Below are 16528 nucleotides of genomic sequence, written 5' to 3'. Positions count from 1 at the left end.
GGCCTGACATTTCTATTCAACCAAATCTGTACTGTTTTAGCTGGTCAAATTATTTGTAGTGACCGTAAAAGCACAGTTTTTGTTCTGGGTTGAAAAACTATTCCCAAATTTGCCATTCTCAAAATTAGTAGTTTCTGCTATATCAGGCCTACTTTAAATCTATCCCAAAAAGGATATCTTAGATTCAAGGTGCTGATAGTGTCATTCTGAAAAACTTAACACACACGCTACAGTGCAGATACAAGTCTAATTCTGTGATTAAAGGTATATCTGTCACACAGCGCGTAAAAAATAGGCCTCACATTTATATTCAACCAAATCTGTCATTACTTGTGTGCCTGTATTAGTGTAATACGGTACATAAATAGATAGCCAGACAGTGTTAGGTGTCTGTAAAAAAAGGCCTGAATTTAAATTCAATACATTGGCCCGAATAATATTTTTCTTATTGTGGTGAACGGTAACAATGAGGAAAACAACTAGTAAGGGATGCGGACGTGGACATGGTCGTAGTGGTGTTAGTGGACCCTCTGGTGCTGGGAGAGGACGTGGCCGTTCTGCCACAGCCACACGTCCTAGTGTGCCAACTACCTCAGGTCCCAGTAGCCGCCAGAATTTACAGGGATATTTGGTGGGGCCCAATGCCGTTCTAAGGATGGTAAGGCCTGAGCAGGTACAGGCATTAGTCAATTGGGTGGCCGACAGTGCATCCAGCACGTTCACATTATCTCCCAACCAGTCTTCTGCAGAAAGCGCACAGATGGCGCATGAAAACCAAGCCCATCAGTCTGTAACATCACCCCCATGCATATCAGGGAAACTGTCTGAGCCTCAAGTTATGCAGCAGTCTCTTATGCTGTTTGAAGACTCTGCTGCCAGGGTTTCCCAAGGGCATCCACCTAGCCCTTCCCCAGGGGTGGAAGAGATAGAATGCACTAACGCACAACCACTTATGTTTCCTGATGATGAGGACATGGGAATACCACCTCAGCACGTCTCTGATGATGACGAAACACAGGTGCCAACTGCTGCGTCTTTCTGCAGTATGCAGACTGAACAGCAGGTCAGGGATCAAGACTGTGTGGAAGACGATGCAGGGGACGATGAGGTCCTAGACCCCACATGGAATGAAGGTCGTGCCACTGACTTTCACAGTTCGGAGGAAGAGGCAGTGGTGAGACCGAGCCAACAGCGTAGCAAAAGACAAAGAGGGAGCAGTGGGCAAAATCAGAACACCCGCCGCTAAGAGACTCCGCCTGCTACTGACCGCCGCCATCTGGGACCGAGCACGCCAAAGGCAGCTTCAAGGAGTTCCCTGACATGGCACTTCTTTAAACAATGTGCTGACGACAAGACCCGAGTGGTTTGCACGCTGTGGCATCAGAGCCTGAAGCGAGGCATTAACGTTCTGAACCTTAGCACAACCTGCATGACCAGGCACCTGCATGCAAAGCATGAACTGCAGTGGAGTAAACACCTTAAAAACAAAGAAGTCACTCAGGCTCCCCCTGCCACCTCTTCTGCTGCTGCCGCCTCGGCCTCTTCTGCTGCTGCCGCCGCCTCGGCCTCTTCCTCCGCCTCTGGAGGGACGTTGGCACCTGCCGCCCAGCAAACATGGGATGTACCACCAACACCACCACCTGCGTCACCAAGCATCTCAACCATGTCACACGGCAGCGTTCAGCTCTCCATCTCACAAACATTTGAGAGAAAGCGTAAATTCCCACCTAGCCACCCTCGATCCCTGGCCCTGAATGCCAGCATTTCTAAACTACTGGCCTATGAAATGCTGTCATTTAGGCTGGTGGACACAGACAGCTTCAAACAGCTCATGTCGCTTGCTGTCCCACAGTATGTTGTTCCCAGCCGGCACTACTTCTCCAAGAGAGCCGTGCCTTCCCTGCACAACCAAGTGTCCGATAAAATCAAGTGTGCACTGCGCAACGCCATCTGTGGCAAGGTCCACCTAACCACAGATACGTGGACCAGTAAGCACGGCCAGGGACGCTATATCTCCCTAACTGCACACTGGGTAAATGTAGTGGCGGCTGGGCCCCAGGCGGAGAGCTGTTTGGCGCACGTCCTTCCGCCGCCAAAGATCACAGGGCAACATTCTTTGCCTCCTGTCTCCTCCTCCTCCTACTCAGCTTCCTCCTCCTCTTCTTCCACCTGCTCATCCAGTCAGCCACACACCTTCACCACCAACTTCAGCACAGCCCGGGGTAAACGTCAGCAGGCCGTTCTGAAACTCATATGTTTGGGGGACAGGCCCCACACCGCACAGGAGTTGTGGCGGGGTATAGAACAACAGACCGACGAGTGGTTGCTGCCGGTGAGCCTCAAGCCCGGCCTGGTGGTGTGCGATAATGGGCGAAATCTCGTTGCAGCTCTGGGACTAGCCGGTTTGACGCACATCCCTTGCCTGGCGCATGTGCTGAATTTGGTGGTGCAGAAGTTCATTCGCAACTACCCTGACATGTCAGAGCTGCTGCATAAAGTGCGGGCCGTCTGTTCGCGCTTCCGGCGTTCACACCCTGCTGCTGCACACCTGTCTGTGCTACAGCGTAACTTCGGCCTTCCCGCTCACCGCCTCATATGCGATGTGCCCACCAGGTGGAACTCCACCTTGCACATGCTGGACAGACTGTGCGAGCAGCAGCAGGCCATAGTGGAGTTTCAGCTGCAGCACGAACGGGTCAGTCGCACTGCGGAACAGCACCACTTCACCACCAATGACTGGGCCTCCATGCGAGACCTGTGTGCCCTGTTGCGCTGTTTCGAGTACTCCACCAACATGGCCAGTGGCGATGACGCCGTTATCAGCGTTACAATACCACTTCTATGTCTCCTTGAGAAAACACTTAGGGCGATGATGGAAGAGGAGGTGGCCCAGGAGGAAGAGGAGGAAGAGGGGTCATTTTTAGCACTTTCAGGCCAGTCTCTTCGAAGTGACTCAGAGGGAGGTTTTTTGCAACACCAGAGACCAGGTACAAATGTGGCCAGACAGGGCCCACTACTGGAGGACGAGGAGGACGAGGATGAGGAGGAGGTGGAGGAGGATGAGGATGAAGCATGTTCACAGCGGGGTGGCACCCAAAGCAGCTCGGGCTCATCACTGGTGCGTGGCTTGGGGGGAAACACAGGACGATGACGATACGCCTCCCACAGAGGACAGCTTGTCCTTACCTCTGGGCAGCCTGGCACACATGAGGAACTACATGCTGCAGTGCCTGCGCAACGACAGCAGAGTTGCCCACATTTTAACGTGTGCGGACTGCTGGGTTGCTGGATCCACGGTACAAAGACAATGTGCCCACCTTACTTCCTACACTGGAGCGTGATAGGAAGATGCGCGAGTACAAGCGCACGTTGGTAGACGCGCTACTGAGAGCATTCCCAAATGTCACAGGGGAACCAGTGGAAGCCCAAGGCGAAGGCAGAGGAGGAGCAAGAGGTCGCCAACGCAGCTGTGTCACGGCCAGCTCCTCTGAGGGCAGGGTTAGCATGGCAGAGATGTGGAAAAGTTTTGTCACCACGCCACAGCTAACTGCACCACCACCTGATACGGAACGTGTTAGCAGGAGGCAACATTTCACTAACATGGTGGAACAGTACCTGTGCACACCCCTCCACGTACTGACTGATGGTTCGGCCCCATTCAACTTCTGGGTCTCCAAATTGTCCACGTGGCCAGAGCTAGCCTTTTATGCCTTGGAGGTGCTGGCCTGCCCGGCGGCCAGCGTTTTGTCTGAACGTGTATTCAGCACGGCAGGGGGCGTCATTACAGACAAACGCAGCCGCCTGTCTACAGCCAATGTGGACAAGCTGACGTTCATAAAAATGAACCAGGCATGGATCCCACAGGACCTGTCCATCCCTTGTGCAGATTAGACATTAACTACCTCCCCTTAACAATATATTATTGTACTCCAGGGCACTTCCTCATTCAATCCTATTTTTATTTTCATTTTACCAATATATTGCGGGGCAACCCAAAGTTGAATGAACCTCTCCTCTGTCTGGGTGCCGGGGCCTAAATATGTGACAGTGGCCTGTTCCAGTGGTGGGTGACGTGAAGCCTGATTCTCTGCTATGACATGAAGACTGATTCTGTGCTGACATGAAGCCAGATTCTCTGTTACGGGACCTCTCTCCTCTGTCTGGGTGCCAGGGCCTAAATGTGTGACAGTGGCCTGTTCCAGTGGTGGGTGACGTGAAGCCTGATTCTCTGCTATGACATGAAGACTGATTCTGTGCTGACATGAAGCCAGATTCTCTGTTACGGGACCTCACTCCTCTGTCTGGGTGCCAGGGCCTAAATGTGTGACAGTGGCCTGTTCCAGTGGTGGGTGACGGGAAGCCTGATTCTCTGCTATGACATGAAGACTGATTCTGTGCTGACATGAAGCCAGATTCTCTGTTACGGGACCTCTCTCCTCTGTCTGGGTGCCTGGGCCTAAATATGTGACAGTGGCCTGTTCCAGTGGTGGGTGACGTGAAGCCTGATTCTCTGCTATGACATGAAGACTGATTCTCTGCTGACATGAAGCCTGAATCTCTGTTATGGGACCTCTCTCCTCTGCCTGGGTGCCTGGGCCTAAATATGTGACAGTGGCCTGTTCCAGTGGTGGGTGACGTGAAGCCTGATTCTCTGCTATGACATGAAGACTGATTCTGTGCTGACATGAAGCCAGATTCTCTGTTACGGGACCTCTCTCCTCTGTCTGGGTGCCTGGGCCTAAATATGTGACAGTGGCCTGTTCCAGTGGTGGGTGACGTGAAGCCTGATTCTCTGCTATGACATGAAGACTGATTCTCTGCTGACATGAAGCCTGAATCTCTGTTATGGGACCTCTCTCCTCTGCCTGGGTGCCTGGGCCTAAATATGTGACAGTGGCCTGTTCCAGTGGTGGGTGACGTGAAGCCTGATTCTCTGCTATGACATGAAGACTGATTCTCTGCTGACATGAAGCCTGAATCTCTGTTATGGGACCTCTCTCCTCTGCCTGGGTGCCTGGGCCTAAATATGTGACAGTGGCCTGTTCCAGTGTTGGGTGACGTGAAGCCTGATTCTCTGCTATGACATGAAGACTGATTCTCTGCTGACATGAAGCCTGAATCTCTGTTATGGGACCTCTCTCCTCTGCCTGGGCCTAAATATGTGACAGTGGCCTGTTCCAGTGGTGGGTGACGTGAAGCCTGATTCTCTGCTATGACATGCAGACAGATTCTCTGCTGACATGAAGCCAGATTCTCTGTTACGGGACCTCTCTCCTCTGCCTGGGTCTAAATATCTGACAATGGACTGTTCCAGTGTTGGGTGACGTAAAGCCTGATTCTCTGCTATGACATGCAGACTGATTCTCTGCTGACATGAAGCCAGATTCTCTGTTACGGGACCTCTCTCCTCTGCCTGGCTGCCGGGGCCTAAATATATGACAATGGACTGTTACAGTGGTGGGTGACGTGAAGCCAGATTCTCTGCTATGGCATGAAGACTGATTCTCTGCTGACGTGAAGCCAGATTCTCTGCTATGGGACCTCTCTCCAATTGATATTGGTTTATTTTTATATATTTTATTTTTATTTTAATTCATTTCCCTATCCACATTTGTTTGCAGGGGATTTACCTACATGTTGCTGCCTTTTGCAGCCCTCTAGCTCTTTCCTGGGCTGTTTTACAGCCTTTTTAGTGCCGAAAAGTTCGGGTCCCCATTGACTTCAATGGGGTTCGGGACGAAGTTCGGGTCGGGTTCGGATCCCGAACCCGAACATTTCCGGGAGGTTCGGCCGAACTTCTCGAACCCGAACATCCAGGTGTTCGCTCAACTCTACTCACTACCCCTCTTTTCAGTTTATGCTACAAAGCATAAATCGGAGGTGATTTATGCATCCTTCAATTGTGGAACAATTATGAAGTTACTTTCCTTTAGATGGGCTATTTGCTGTGTAGCACATTTGGGCACTTTGATTCATCCTAACTACTATAGCTTAACCACCTCCGGACCGCCTAACGCAGGATTGCGTTCCGGAGGTGGCAGCGCTGCGCAGAGTCACGCATATACGCGTCATCTCGCGAGACGCGAGATTTCGCTCAAAGCCGGCCCGCGCATGCGCATCGCGGGCCGGCAAAATTAAAAGAAGTATTTCGTCACCAGCCTGCCAGCAACGATCATTGGCTGGCAGGCTGGCGATTTTCAAAAAATCCAATCCAAAGTCATATAACAGATCATATTAGTAAATATGATCTGTTATATGGCTTGTCTGCTCCTGTGCTGGTCCTTTTCGTCGGTTGGATCCAGCACAGGAGCAGACTGAACTGTGAGTACACCAACACTACACCTTAGCCCCAGATCACCCACCTGCACCCCAATTAACCCTTTGATCACCCCTTTGATCGCCCCTGTCAATCACTAGTGAAAGGAAAAAAAGTGATCAGTGTAAACTGTCACTTTTTTTTTTTCACTGGTATTGGCTGTTAGGTTTTAGGGATAGTTTAGGCCCCTTGGTTAGGTAGTTAGCGTCAGTTAGCGCCCACCCCACCGCACCGCAGTCACTTTTATTCGCTGTTTAGCATATCGCTAATCAGCACTTTTATAGTATCTGTAAGTGATCAAAACTGATCACGGTCAGATCTATAATAGTATTAGTGTCACCTTAGCTCGCCCTCCACCCAAAACGCAGTGTTTGCCCGATCAGGCCTGATCGGTCGCCCACACGTGCGTTCACCCACGCCCGCCCCACCGCAGTGACAAAAAATATATATTTTTTGATCACTGCACATTCATTTTACACGCACTGCGGCGATAAAAAAATCAGTTTTGATATTTTTTATCAACCGCAGCAGCCTCCGGTACTTCGCTAGCCTCCCCTTTGTAAGACAGGTTTGCTTTTTTTCTTGGGTAGTCTCAGGGAATACCCCTAAATTTAGTAGTCCAAAATGTCAAACAGGGGGTATTCTTCTGAAGAGGCCTACAGGATTCTGACCCAGTCGGATGAGGAGTGGGAACCCTCATCTGACGAATCTAGCGGGTCAGAATATGAACCTGTGGAAAGCAGTGGCTCTCTGACCCAAAGTTCGGACGAGGAGGTGGAGGTCCCTGGCAGCACCAGGCGTACCCGGCCCCATGTCGCTAGACCACAGGTTACGCAGGATCCGCTTCAAGAGCAGCAGAGTGGGGCTGTCGCTGCCGGATCACGTGGTGAGGCATACACCAGCAGCGCAGCCCTTCCTGGACCTAGTACCAGCACTGCCGTACAACATGGTGAAGTAGCGAGCACCAGAAGGGCAGTTGAAGCTGGTACGGTGGCACGTGCAATAGTTACCCCGTCGCAGCCACCGCAAAGACGGGCCCGTAGAGCCCCTAGAGTCCCTGAGGTGCTGGCAAATCCTGATTGGCAGTCACCAACTTCAGCCGCACCAGTAGTTCCCCCTTTCACCGCCCAGTCTGGAGTTCGGGTTGAGACGGCTCAAATCGGTTCGGCCCTGGGATTTTTTGAGCTGTTCTTGACTGCGGAGCTCTTGGACTTAGTCGTGGCAGAGACCAACCAGTATGCCACACAATTTATAACCGCAGAACCAGACGCTGGTATAAGAAGGTGTCTGTATATTTAATTCAATTGGCGCTCTACAATAGTTTTGTTCTCTACAGTAAGGCTGGGAGAACAGGATCCTTCCTCAAATTCCAGGAAGAGATCATCGAGAACCTCCTTTACCCAGGAGGTTCCGTGGCCCCATCCACCAGTGTAGTTAGCCGTCTACACGAGCGACATTTCCCCAGTGTCGTTCCTGGTACCTCAACCCAACCGTCACCCCGAAAAAGATGTCGTGTCTGTAGCAGGAGTGGAATAAGGCGTGACACCCGCTATTTCTGTCCTGACTGTGCTGACCACCCTGCCCTACCCTGCCCTATGCTATGGAGAGTGTTTCCGGAAGTACCACACACAGGTACACCTAGCATAGGGATCACATCTCACCAGGACAGGCACACAGGGCTATTAGGGCCCATTCACTCACAGCTGCTGCAAACCTCTCCTTTCACCTGGGATAAAGTGCATAACGTACTTCGCCACATCTTTGGGCGATTTGCGCTTTGCACATTGTCCCATGGGGAAGGAGAGGTTTGTTCTATAAAAGGTAAAAAAAACTAAACAAAAAAAAAAATACCGGTAAGTAAAAAAGTTAAATGTTCAGTTAAAAAAGTTTAAAAAAAGTTTCTATGTTCTGTTCAACAGTTAATAAAGTTATTGCTTTGCGGCCTGGTTTTTTCTTTTTTGTTTTGTTTTTTTTACCTTTCAGGTGGACCAACCGATCGACTAGCTGCAGCACTGATGTGCATTCGGACAGAAGCATTGCGCTGCTGTCAGATTACACGCAAGTCGGTGTATGCGGCGCTGCAAGACGAGATTTCTCCTCTGCAGTAAAAGATACGTTTGCCGAGGCATATGAGCTGAGGAGGTGGCGGTGTTCATATACTTTGGCAAACACTTTGTATATATAAAAAAAAAAAATCCCGGCAATGATTTATTCATCCACATCGATTGATGTGAATGGAGAAATCTGGTTTGCCAGGGCATACGAGCTGAAGTGGGTATGGATGTTGGGCGGAGCTCCTATGTCCTGGCAGACGCCTTTCCCCTCCTTTTTCTTTTTTTGGCAGAGATTTTTTCATCCACATTGATCGATGCGAATGAAGAAATCTGTGCCGTTCATTTTTTTCTTTCAGCCCAGAGGCTGAACGGAAAAAAAAAATCTCATTACCTGTATGCTCAATATAAGGAGAATAGCAGAAACTCCTAATGCTGGGCATACATGTAATGATTGCGGAGACCCTCAAATGCCAGGGCAGTACAAACACCCCACAAATAACACCATTTTGGAAAGAAGACACCCCAAGGTATTCGCTGAGGGGCATATTGAGTCCATGAAAGATTGAAATTTTTGTCCCAAGTTAGCGGAAAGGGAGACTTTGTGAGAACAAAATCAAAAAAATCTATTTCCGCTAACTTGTGCCAAAAATTTTTTTTTCAATGAACTCGCCATGCCCCTCATTGAATACCTTGGGGTGTCTTCTTTCCAAAATGGGGTCACATGTGGGGTATTTATACTGCCCTGGCATTTTAGGGGCCCCAAAGCGTGAGAAGAAGTCTGGTATCCAAATGTCTAAAAATGCCCTCCTAAAAGGAATTTGGGCACCTTTGCCCACCTAGGCTGCAAAAAAGTGTCACACATGTGGTATCTTTGTATTCAGCAGAAGTTGGGGAATATGTTTTGGGGTGTCATTTTACATATACCCATGCTGGGTGAGATAAATATCTTGGTCAAATGCCAACTTTGTATAAAAAAAATGGGAAAAGTTGTCTTTTGCCAAGATATTTCTCTCACCCAGCATGGGTATATGTAAAATGACACCCCAAAACACATTCCCCACCTTCTCCTGAGTACAGAGATACCAGATGTGTGACACTTTTTTGCAGCCTAGGTGGGCAAAGGGGCCCACATTCCAAAGAGCACCTTTCGGATTTCACAGGTCATTTACCTACTTACCAGACATTAGGGCCCCTGGAAAATGCCAGGGCAGTATAACTACCCCACAAGTGACCCCATTTTGGAAAGAAGACACCCCAAGGTATTCCGTGAGGGGCATGGCAAGTTCCTAGAATTTTTTATTTTTTGTCACAAGTTAGTGGAAAATGATGATTTTTTTTTTTTTTTTTTTTTCATACAAAGTCTCATATTCCACTAACTTGTGACAAAAAATAAAAATTTCCATGAACTCACTATGCCCATCAGCGAATACCTTGGGGTCTCTTCTTTCCAAAATGGGGTCACTTGTGGGGTAGTTATACTGCCCTGGCATTCTAGGGGCCCAAATGTGTGGTAAGGAGTTTGAAATCAAATTCTGTAAAAAATGACCAGTGAAATCCGAAAGGTGCTCTTTGGAATATGGGCCCCTTTGCCCACCTAGGCTGCAAAAAAGTGTCACACATCTGGTATCTCCGTACTCAGGAGAAGGTGGGGAATGTGTTTTGGGGTGTCATTTTACATATACCCATGCTGGGTGAGAGAAATATCTTGGCAAAAGACACTTTTTCCCATTTTTGTATACAAAGTTGGCATTTGACCAAGATATTTATCTCACCCAGCATGGGTATATGTAAAAAGACACCCCAAAACACATTCCTCAACTTCTCCTGAGTACGGGGATACCAGATGTGTGACACTTTTTTGCAGCCTAGGTGGGCAAAGGGGCCCACATTCCAAAGAGCACCTTTTGGATTTCATAGGTCATTTTTTACTGAATTTGATTTCAAACTCCTTACCACACATTTGGGCCCCTAGAATGCCAGGGCAGTATAACTACCCCACAAGTGACCCCATTTTGGAAAGAAGAGACCCCAAGGTATTCGCTGATGGGCATAGTGAGTTCATGGAAGTTTTTATTTTTTGTCACAAGTTAGTGGAATATGAGACTTTGTATGAAAAAAAAAAAAAAAAAATCATCATTTTCCACTAACTTGTGACAAAAAATAAAAAATTCTAGGAACTCGCCATGCCCCTCACGGAATACCTTGGGGTGTCTTCTTTCCAAAATGGGGTCACTTGTGGGGTAGTTATACTGCCCTGGCATTCTAGGGGCCCAAATGTGTGGTAAGGAGTTTGAAATCAAATTCTGAAAAAAATGACCTGTCAAATCCGAAAGGTGCTCTTTGGAATATGGGCCCCTTTGCCCACCTAGGCTGCAAAAAAGTGTCACACATCTGGTATCTCCGTACTCAGGAGAAGGTGGGGAATGTGTTTTGGGGTGTCATTTTATATATACCCATGCTGGGTGAGATAAATATCTTGGTCAAATGCCAACTTTGTATAAAAAAATGGGAAAAGTTGTCTTTTGCCAAGATATTTCTCTCACCCAGCATGGGTATATATAAAATGACACCCCAAAACACATTCCCCACCTTCTCCTGAGTACGGAGATACCAGATGTGTGACACTTTTTTGCAGCCTAGGTGGGCAAAGGGGCCCATATTCCAAAGAGCACCTTTCGGATTTGACAGGTCATTTTTTTCAGAATTTGATTTCAAACTCCTTACCACACATTTGGGCCCCTAGAATGCCAGGGCAGTATAACTACCCCACAAGTGACCCCATTTTGGAAAGAAGAGACCCCAAGGTATTTTGTGATGGGCATAGTGAGTTCATAGAAGTTTTTATTTTTTGTCACAAGTTAGTGGAATATGAGACTTTGTAAGAAAAAAAAAAAAAAAAAAAAATCATCATTTTCCACTAACTTGTGACAAAAAAAAAAAAATTCCAGGAACTCGCCATGCCCCTCACGGAATACCTTGGGGTGTGTAGTTTCCGAAATGGGGTCATTTGTGGGGTGTTTGTACTGTCTGGCCATTGTAGAACCTCAGGAAACATGACAGGTGCTCAGAAAGTCAGAGCTGCTTCAAAAAGCGGAAATTCACATTTTTGTACCATAGTTTGTAAACGCTATAACTTTTACCCAAACCATTTTTTTTTTACCCAAACATTTTTTTTTTATCAAAGACATGTAGAACTATAAATTTAGAGCAAAATTTCTATATGGATCTCGTTTTTTTTGCAAAATTTTACAACTGAAAGTGAAAAATGTCATTTTTTTGCAAAAAAATCGTTAAATTTCGATTAATAACAAAAAAAGTAAAAATGTCAGCAGCAATGAAATACCACCAAATGAAAGCTCTATTAGTGAGAAGAAAAGGAGGTAAAATTCATTTGGGTGGTAAGTTGCATGACCGAGCAATAAACGGTGAAAGTAGTGTAGGTCAGAAGTGTAAAAAGTGGCCTGGTCTTTCAGGGTGTTTAAGCACTGGGGGCTGAAGTGGTTATTCTCCCAGAATTTTGCTCCATCATTAGAATGGATTACAGTTGAATTTATCGTTTGGTGTAAACAAGCAGTTTTGTGTATTAGAAAAGGTAATTCCCTGAAAATTAATATTCTAAACTCCTTTTTTCAAGAGATATGGTCCTTAACTTTGTATGGGAGGGATCAAGACCCAGACTTTTGGGTATAGATACGTCAATAAGCACAACTTATTGGGCCAGATTTATCATTAGCTCAATTCAGAATAATGGAGTGAAAAAGTCGCAGAAAAATGCGCAAATGCTAAAACTGCGCACAAATTTGCGACTTTTTACTGCTCTGCACTATGCTCGCCAGTTTTCTGAAAGTGGGCGTGTTTACTTATGTAAATTAATCTCTAGACAGATTTACTATTGGGACTATTTAAAAAGTCGCAAAAAAGTCGCAAAAAAATGCGCAATTTCACTTCAGTAAGGACCATGCTTATCTTATGAGACTTTTTAATAGAACATGCGACTTTTTCGTAAAACGTGCGACTTTTTCGTAAAGATGTGCGACTTTTGTAAAGCTGCTTACTGACGGATAAACTGCTACCGTCAAACCACATTTATTACAGTCTTAAAGGGCCGATCATAAATCTAACTTGGCTAAAACTGACTTTAGCCATATGTGAAAGTAGGGTGAGCTGTCAGAGTAATGATAAATCTGGCCCATTATTTTTATTGAAGTTTGCTCATAAAGCAGACAAAATGTGGCCAGGCCTGAAGAGGGGCAAGGTAGGACACTCAAGAGCTTTCTTTCCTCCTTGTGACCTCAAACTCCAATCTTTGACAACCAGCCTGATGTGCCCAAATAAAACATCTCTTCCACTTTCTTCTTTAACATAGAAATATACAGCTGAATATATAATACAGCAGGCGTCCAAGTGCACTACAAATGCACTACTCCCATACACGAGGAGAAAACTTGTTTTAAATTAAGGGCTTCTAGTCCAACTAGCAATCAGTGATTACTTCTTTAGTACCTTTTATGTTGTAATTGCTCAATAACCTTGTCTAGACCCTTTTTCTTTTAATCAGAGAATCACATCTTCGTAAAAGTTCTGGGAAGCCATGCAGTCTTTGCATCCACCACACCATGCATTGCCAAAGCAATTAATGTGAATTTAAAGATAAAAGCAAGCAGAGGCTGGAGGCCTTCCAGCTCAATTAGCTACAGGTTTCAGTGAAAAGGAAATCTTTGCACTTTACAGAGGACCTGCATTCAGAAAAAATCCTAATCAAATAAACATTTGTGTGAGAAAATTGTTTATTTGCTGTCCAGTGATTTGTAGTCTTTGTGGTTGTGTTGTCTTCAGTCGAATATATGTTACGATCTGTGCGTGGAATGTAATGGGCTCATATGTACTCATTCTCGTCTTTACATACCAGACTTCTCCTATTTTTTTTGTTTCTAGTCCGTGCATCAAGGCTTGAACACTAGGTTAATAATAAATTGTCTTACATATACCATGTCTAGCTGGCCAACAATTTAGCTAAATCTGGCAACATAAATGAGACTGGACATCCCAATTCGGACATACAGTTGCAAGAAAAAGTATGTGAACCTTTGGAATGATATGGATTTCTGCACAAATTGGTCATAAAATGTGATCTGATCTTCATCTAAGTCACAACAATAGACAATCACAGTCTGCCTAAACTAATAACACACAAAGAATTTAATGTCACCATGTTTTTATTGAACACACCATGTAAACATTCACAGTGCAGGTGGAAAAAGTATGTGAACCCCTAGACTAATGACATCTCCAAGGGCTAATTGGAGTGAGGTGTCAGCCAACTGGAGTCCAATCAATGAGATGAGATTAGAGGTGTTGGTTACAGCTGCCCTGCCCTATAAAAAACACACACCAGTTCTGGGTTTGCTTTTCACAAGAAGCATTGCCTGATGTGAATGATGCCTCACACAAAAGAGCTCTCAGAAGACCTACGATTAAGAATTGTTGACTTGCATAAAGCTGGAAAGGGTTAAAAAAAGTATCTCCAAAAGCCTTGCTGTTCATCAGTCCACGGTAAGACAAATTGTCTATAAATGGAGAAAGTTTAGCACTGCTGCTACTCTCCCTAGGAGTGGCCGTCCTGTAAAGATGACTGCAAGAGCACAGCGCAGGCTGCGCAATGAGGTGAAGAAGAATACTAGAGTGTCAGCTAAAGACTTACAAAAGTCTCTGGCATATGCTAACATCCCTGTTAGCGAATCTACGATACGTAAAACACTAAACAAGAATGGAATTTATGGGAGGATACCACAGAGAAAGCCAATGCTGTCCAAAAAAAACATTGCTGCACGTTTACAGTTTGCACAAGAGCACCTGGATGTTCCACAGCAGTACTGGCAAAATATTCTGTGGACAGATGAAACCAAAGTTGAGTTGTTTGGAAGAAACACACAACACTATGTGTGGAGAAAAAGAGGCACAGCACACCAACATCAAAACCTCATCCCAACTGTGAAGTATGGTGGTGGGGGCATCATGGTTTGGGGCTGCTTTGCTGCGTCAGGGCCTGGACGGATTGCTATCATCAAAGGAAAAATGAATTCCCAAGTTTATCAAGACATTTTGTTGGAGAACTTAGGGCCATCTGTCCACCAGCTGAAGCTCAACAGAAGATGGGTGTTGCAACAGGACAACGACCCAAAGCATAGAAGTAAATCAACAACAGAATGGCTTAAACAGAAGAAAATACACCTTCTGGAGTGGCCCAGTCAGAGTCCTGGCCTCAACCCGATTGAGGTGCCTTGGAATGACCTCAAGAAAGCGATTCACACCAGACATCCCAAAAATATTGCTGAGCTGAAGCAGTTCTATATAGAGGAATGTATTACTCCTGACCGTTGTGCACGTCTGATCTGCAACTACAGGAAACGTTTGGTTGAAGTTATTGCTGCCAAAGGAGGTTCAACCAGTTATTAAATCCAAGGGTTCACATACTTTTTCCACCTGCACTGTGAATGTTTACATGGTGTGTTCAATAAAAACATGGTAACATTTAATTCTTTGTGTGTTATTAGTTTAAGCAGACTGTGATTGTCTATTGTTGTGACCTAGATGAAGATCAGATCATATTTTATGACCAATTTGTGCAGAAATCCATATCATTCCAAAGGGTTCACATACTTTTCTTGCAACTGTAAACCCAATACTGCCATTTATTTATGAGAGAATTACAGTATTCATATATTTTCTATAAGATTGCTAGTCCTGGCTAGTGATCCTTATGATTTTACAGTATATATATTATACTTTTTGGGGATTTCTAAAGGTTTTGCTGTATGCTATTTTTTCAACAAAAATTGTCTAATGACACCATGTCTTGTGGTATTTGAAACTTTTCACTTATAGTCTAAATGGGGGAGGGGGGAGGAGCAGAATATCATGAAGGGAATTATTGAAGTCAGTATTTCTGGAGTCTGATTTGCCTTTATTTACACCAAATTTATCAAATGTAACAAATTGTTTAATAAGTTAGCTGAATCTTTAAATATGTCTAGAGATGTTACTCCAGTTTGATGCCAGAGTAAACTGGCTACATTAGTCTTAATTTCATATATCTGGCCTATACCTCATTAACATACCTATCTAGTCCCAATTTTTAAGACTGGAGTGACTTGTGTAAAATCACAAAAAGTAACAAATTGTTACACATGGAAGACACAAAAATCACAAAAGCCCTCTTGAAGCCAGAATTCTGCAGTGCAGGACTTGATAAATTCCTCTTATGTTTCCTACAAATTTAACTCAATACAATTTCTATATCCATCCTTATGTCTACATGATATCATTTAAATTATTTCTATTTCATTACTGTTTCTTTTATTCAGGGTATATTGTTGTACTGTAATGATTTAATCCATTTGCATCCACTATAAAAGGGATCAGCAATCTTCAGCACTTCAGCTGTTGGGAAACTACAAGAAGAGTAGTATGCATGATGGGAGTTGTAGTTTCACAAAAGCTGGGGTGCCGGAGGTTGCCTTGCCTATCCCTGCGCTATAATTTGGATTAACTACTGATGTTGCTTTTGGTGAAAGTGTATTGTGTGTGGGCAAATGGCACCATTGTGAATAAGAGATGTGGAAACTGTGGAGGAAAAGCCATTGATGTGAGAGGTGAACATTGGCTACGCAGGTGCATGAGAGCTGACCGACATTCTACAGTGGAACAGCTCCCTGCCAAAATGAACCAGAGGGCAACCAGATGTGTGTGTAAAGCAACAGTTCAGTGATCCCTACTGCATAAGAAGCAGACTGAGGGTCACTGCACCTTTGCTAACAAAGTTGCATTGGTCAAAAAGGCTTCAGTTTAGACAGAATAGAACCTCCACTGATTGACAAAGGGTTGCCTTCTCCGATGAGTCTCTTTTTATGTTTCACTGAGCGGAAGGACGCAGGGCCGGTGCAAGGATTTTTGCACACACAAGCAAAGCTACATTTTGGCACCCCCCCCCCCCCCACAACTCGGTGGAGGTGATGTAAAAAGGAGGGCGTGATGTGACATGGAGGGGGATGAGAAATGTGACATGGAGAGGGATGAGAAATGTGACATGGAGGGGGGAGAAATGTGACATGGAGGGGGGAGAAATGTGACATGGAGGGGGGAGAAATGTGACATGGAA

The sequence above is a fragment of the Bufo bufo genome, chromosome 5 (genome assembly GCF_905171765.1).
Source record: "Bufo bufo chromosome 5, aBufBuf1.1, whole genome shotgun sequence".
NCBI lineage: Eukaryota > Metazoa > Chordata > Amphibia > Anura > Bufonidae > Bufo > Bufo bufo.
Note: the sequence above shows the minus strand (reverse complement) of the source record.